The sequence below is a fragment of the Frieseomelitta varia genome, unplaced genomic scaffold, assembly GCF_011392965.1.
Source record: "Frieseomelitta varia isolate USP_RPSP 00005682 unplaced genomic scaffold, Fvar_1.2 scaffold_611, whole genome shotgun sequence".
Taxonomy (NCBI): domain Eukaryota; kingdom Metazoa; phylum Arthropoda; class Insecta; order Hymenoptera; family Apidae; genus Frieseomelitta; species Frieseomelitta varia.
Window position 1 is genome coordinate 742 of NW_025110381.1, and position 6,442 is coordinate 7,183.

General features: G+C 28.0%; 1 long non-coding RNA gene across 1 annotated transcript; it reads left to right on the forward strand.

Annotated features, from left to right (window-relative positions):
• The first annotated feature begins 327 nt into the window (after window positions 1-327).
• Window positions 328-1,156, forward strand: LOC122534543. The gene is made up of 2 exons (XR_006307921.1): window positions 328-443; window positions 974-1,156. It is a non-coding gene; the product is annotated as an uncharacterized LOC122534543 (long non-coding RNA).
• The last annotated feature ends 5,286 nt before the right edge of the window (window positions 1,157-6,442 follow it).

Here is a 6,442-nt window from a genome sequence, read left to right on the forward strand (position 1 = left end):
AGCTATTAACTCTAACTTATGTAGAACAATGAAATTTTATATCAAAAACTATTATGTTTCAACTTTTTAACGAACAACAAGCGACATCTAATATTTCTTAAAAGTTACTTGAAAACGTACTCTTAGTAGAATGTCAATATAAACGACTAATAGTAGTTTTACTAACAATAAGACGATAATTAGATACTTCCTCTATTCTTAATTCTTCGCTGATGTAAAATAATTAATTAAATATTCAATTAGCCGAAAATCATCAATAACTTCTATTATAGGTATCATAATGACAGTCGGTAAGGGTATTATAAAGGTAGGAAAACTCAAGCGTGAATACTACCTATTGATTTCGTGGCTGACACGCTATTGTGTACCGCATGGCATGTCGCTCTAGATCCTAATAATAAAGTTAAAGTCTACAACTGTACGAATGACGCACACCCACTCAAGTAAAATTTATCATCAAATTTATTATTGTTATCAGACAGATGAGGAGATTATGCTTAAGCATTATTATCAAGCTTACTACAAATTTTTATGCATTTACGGGAGATTTAATGACACAAAATTGCCGTATTGAGAACATAATATTAATATGAAAAACTATATGAAATTATTATTAATTATGTGTCCAGAAATATAAATTCGCATAGAAATCCGCGTTGTAAATATAATCTTATTATTAGTATATCCCGAATCTTTAGTTTATTAACAAATAAGCGTTAGATTATTAAGAAACAAAACGTATAATCAAATTAAGACATATATATTTAAAATTAAAAAATACTAGTTGTGAGAACGAAGTGCCTACATTTAAAATTAGAAAAGTGTCTTTACTTTTTTCCGAATCAAATCAAACCAGTTGTTCTATTATAGATATTTGGTACTCCCGTACAAGTTGTCAGTAATATAATATTTTCCGTTTTGAATGTAATTTAACTCTACAAGTTTTATTGAATTAAATGTTTCATTGTGTAAGATAGGGTCAAATGGTAAACATCGTAGTTCAATGTATCAGAGAAACGCCGATGAACAATGAACTATTGTATTCATGCTGTTTCGTGGTAGTTAAGAGATATGTTTACAATGTTCTAAATATATTTCTACAGTCTTGCCAGCGTTCGTTGTAGATGTTTCTAAAACATTCAGGTAGAAAACCAATGTGTGTATTCGATTGTTTATCCAGCAACGAGTAGTCGCGTATTTGAACAAGTTTTTTCACAATAATTCATGTCCCTATGTAATAATAATGCATTTAAAAATGACATTTCAGAATGATAAGAGGTAGCAAAGTTTTAGTGGGTTGGTTGCAAATGCGCAATATTTTAGCATGCACAAATGGAGCTTCTATAGAAATAACGTTAGCAAAATGATGAAGGACGCGCAGACGTTGAAAGATAGTGATATTGTGAAATTAAATTGGGATGTGGATTGAGAAAAATATTATATTACCATTTACATGACGGGAATCGAGAAATTTATTCTGAAAGAAAAGTTTAAATCTATAGATGCATTTAGATAGCATTATCGGTATATGTACACGAACATATTTGGATTAAAAAAAAAGAAAGTAAATACTTGTATTACGGGCGGCTCATCGATTTAACGATTTTAAATATTGTAAAATTCAAAATTTTGAAAAATGTTCTTCTGTACATGCTACCGCTAGACTTCCTTCTTTTTCGAAATAATCGAAGAAAACGAAATGACAGTTGCATTTATGAGTCTACAAAAATCAAATCCGTTCAATACTGCTGGTTAGCTTCCGGAACTGGTTCGCCACAAATTAATGTCAAAAAAAAAACGATATTATTTTTTCAGAGGAGCAGTATCAGTATCACTGATTGTGACATTGTCGTTTATATCCGATATCTTACAAACAAGTATACGCAATTATAAACGTGGCTTCCGTTGAAATTTGAGTTCGTAATGTTTGATAATTTCATAGCTCACAGACGTAAATAAATTAGCAAGCGGAGAATGTATCGATTATGCCTGTGTTTTTGTCACAGATACAACACATGTGGAAAATTTATTGCATTTGCATCTATCGAACAAATCTCCCGGAAGCGAAGAATGTGCGGGCTTATATATATATGGAGAAAAATGTTGTTCAGAATGTTGAGCTATACGACTTATACTTAAAAATCATTGAAATTGACGAGTCATTCGTAATTTGTATAAATACGAAAAATATAATTTTAATATTTCATTGGTAGAATAATAATTTTTATATAATCGGCTTTCGTTTATTTCAGATTGTTTTGGATACATCAAATAATTCGACTATTCGGTATATTTGCTATTTTAGTATTAATAACGTATATTACATATTGACCGTCTCAGGGTATGTATGTACTTTTATTAAATAGAATTTATTTTAATTAGAAATGGAATAAGTAGAACTTTGTATAAAAATGGCAATAGTAAAAGGATGCTATACACAGTACAAACGTGAGTTTCAATATCAATTTCTTTTTATTTCCTTGTTTTCTTTATGAAGAGGAAAATTCTTCGAAGAATCATGGATTGCAACTCGATCCTTCTTTTGAAAACAAATGTTATATTCCCGTTGGTTAGGTTTAGGTCAGGCTTAGAATATAGCTCATTTGTAATCTATTAATATTCTGCAGTAAAATGCAGAGAAAATAGCATTTATTAATGGTGCACTTGTTAGATAAATTTCACATTATATACTCCATCTTCCTTTTTCTTTACATTTTTAAAATATTTTCTTTTTTACTACTTAAACAAAAACGAAACATCGAATTTTGCCACATTTCACCTGATAAAAATTTCGACTTTCTGTAATAAATTCTCTTAATCGATGGGATTGTCTCTTCTTTTCCAATATTAATATTTTCTTTCAATTATTAGTATTAAACATGTTTTGAAATACTTATTAGTACTAAAAAATAAATTTCTATGGTAGGAATATACTGATAAAAACATATGCAAAATATTTACCGCAAATACCAACGACGAAATGAAAAATAACATACATACGAAAGAAGAAAACTTCCCGATTCTATCCAGTAAAATAAAAAGAAAGTAAAAAGAAGTAAATGAGAAAGAAAAAATTTAAGAAAGTATATTCAATTAATATATATAATATATTCAATTCATATTAGAAAGCTAAAAGTTTATGATGTGACGAAATAACGCAGATTATTTGTTTAAAATAGATGAGATAATATAAAAAATAGTAAACCTATTATTTCCGAATTAAAAAGTAAAAAGTTTATATTAATTTATGATAGAATAATTTACATTAATTTATCACATATGACATAATTTTTACATTTACAACATATTAATGTAAACTAATGTAATGCTTTTACTTGCCAATATTCCACAATATATGAAACTTGTTCTAAATAAAACGTATTAGTACGCGTTAATATATGCAACTGAACTTTATCGCTGCTACCTCCCGTCTTTAAAACTTTCAGCAGGTATTGATTCAATAATTATTGTTGGTAACGAAAAAAGTTGTCGAGCAGTTATGTTATTTCTAATCAATTATAGTTTTAAGCAAAAAAGACAATTATTTTCATTTTGGATATAACATCTCGCATGAACATAATCCCATTTCCTCATTCGATCCCGTCTCATTAGGTTTTGACGCACAATATGAGCACATCTCGATGCAATTCTAGCTTTCAAACCAGATCAATAACATAGCAAGCAGAAGTCAACTGTTCTACTGGAAGCCGTGCAATTTCCATTTGGAAAATTTGTTTATGTAGCGATTACTTTACGAATTATTTGATGTCGTTATGTTACGACTCACTCATCCTATGAAAAATACTGAACTAAATTATCTTCCACAGCACATAATAATAGGTGAACTGTTTCCTTTGTCTCCGTAAAATAACGTGAATCTGAATGATAGTTAATAAAGCTTAACGGACAGGTTTCCTTTTCTATCTTTCTCCAATTCCGGGCACTTTTGTGCAACAATATTTTAAAACTTTGCGAGTTTATTAAAACAGCATCATTCTTAATAAAATTTTTAGAGGTTATTTATCTTCATTTCTAATATTTTTTAATGTACGTGACCGGTAAATGTACGTGACCGGTCTTAGAATGTTAACATGATAAAACGTTAATCCATAGGTTTCGTCTGAGTGTTAACTCATAGGTTCTTATGGGAAAAAAATTTCCTGCGAACTTTCTTTTAATATTACCAACCTGTAGCAGTATCATCGCAATTGTATTATTTGTAGTTATTGCAAATAACAACTTTGTTTTTAATCAACTTTTTAACTGGTAATGAATAATAATAATTTGTTATTGATACGTTTAATAGTTATTTTTCATGATATAATTTCTTCAATGTCCACGACATTTTCTTCTGCGACTATGTAAATCGATTCTTCCGTCGACTATAAACAAGTAGATTATATTCAACTGACACTTATACTTCATATTTCGCACACGAAGATGAAACATTATACCATACATACTAAACATCTTGATGTAACGACAAAGTCGTGAATGATCAATTAACTACATCAAGGCGAGACAGAGGAAAGAAAAAACAGAAACGTGTCAAATGTCAATGAAATCTATTTCCTTCAAAGTTTTTCGTTAGAGAATGCAGTTTGCTTGCAAAATAAATTCAATTCCACAGATATTCAGTGAACTTTGATTTGCTCGTTACATTCAAATTAATTTTTTACTAATACAGTATTTGAATTTATTTACATATGCTGCAGGACAGAAAATCATGAATATCAATCAAATATAAGCACAATAAATTAAATAATAATAAAAAGACACAATTACAATTAGTGCATTTCGTAAAAAAGAGAATTCCACAAATTTATTCATTTATCTTGCTAAATCTATAAACATATAATATTTCATGAAATCGTATAATAACGTATTATTCATTTCAAATCATTTTTCATATCACACAAAACTGAGAAAGAAATGATATGCATTCCAAGAGCATATCGTTGTACTTTTATTAATCCTTAATAGCTACTATTATACTACAAGGTTAACAAAATTAAACAAATGTTTAAAGTCAAACTTCATATTGTTAAATTGTAGATGTTTACGACAATATAATATGTGAAAGAATGTAAACGATATGTAAGATATGTGCAAATTGTGTGCAAAATATATATCAGAATATTTTTAAAAAGTAAAATGTTTTCCGATTCTAATATACGTTATTACATCTGTGACGAGCAATACACATTTTCAAATTGGCTTGATACTCTTACTGCTGTATTGACAAATCTATTCATACATATTTGCGTGTTTTATTTTAGTCAATTGCTCATTGACTAATAAATAAGATTGTTCATTCTCTCAATCTCACAAAGCTTTCTAACAATTAAATTTGCAATACAAGTAATGACACTCGTATTCTTATCAATAAAAATCCAATGGTCTAAAGCAGTTCTCTTGAATATCAAATATAGCCAATTGTAATGATCTGCTGAATAATTTTTTCACAAAGTGGGTTTATCTAGAACATTAGATTGATATGCTCATTCAATAAATCTCTCCATAATTTATTACTAAAACATGTTGACTGCTTGAAACATCTTCAACAATTTAAATAATTATTTTTTCTTAAAAAGGAAAATCTGGTTTCATCCTCTAGATAATTTTTCCCTTTATAGCAATATAATTAGTTTGTACCAATACAATATATTTTATCATCACTATAGATTTACTGTTTTATGATTTAGACATCTTTAATTTTTGTTATAAATATTTTACTGCTTATAGCAGTGTGTTTAACGATTAAAGATATGACTCATGCGAAATCATAATAACAATAATACTGTCGTTTATCAATAGTATATGTTGTACAGTCACGTTTTTATCTTTTATTATATGTTAATTTAGTATAATATTTGAATATGCTTTCGATATCAACTCTTTGATCTACTAGGCAGACTTATCTTTCTTATTCTCGCTTCGTAATTTTTCAAGCATGCAAATTTATGCAAAGTATGCAAATTAAAATATATACTTTTGATATATATAGACATATTTTGTAAATATTAACAAATTGAAGTAAAATTCTCACGTCTTTGTCGTCCTCCTATAAAAATATGTATGTATAAACAGTTCCACTGCATCCATTGTTATTCAGTACTGAATAATGCTATTATTTAGAATAATTACTAAGGCATAAATAATACAGTTACGATAGTAATTTAATAAAGTATATAGAAACAATAACATTAAGAAGAAATTGGCATTAGGGTTTCTATCTATATGTTAAATTTGTACTAAGGCTTAATGTGAGTAGATTTATATTCTTTGTAAATACTTATATTCTTTGTAAAAAGAACAGAAAGTAATGAAGTAAGAATTTGATCTGCCCATTAAATAGTAACTAATAATTTCTAACTAATTTCAATATTTCATAGAGCTTAAAACTTGTAACGTAATGACTTATAATAATTCGTATGTTGTA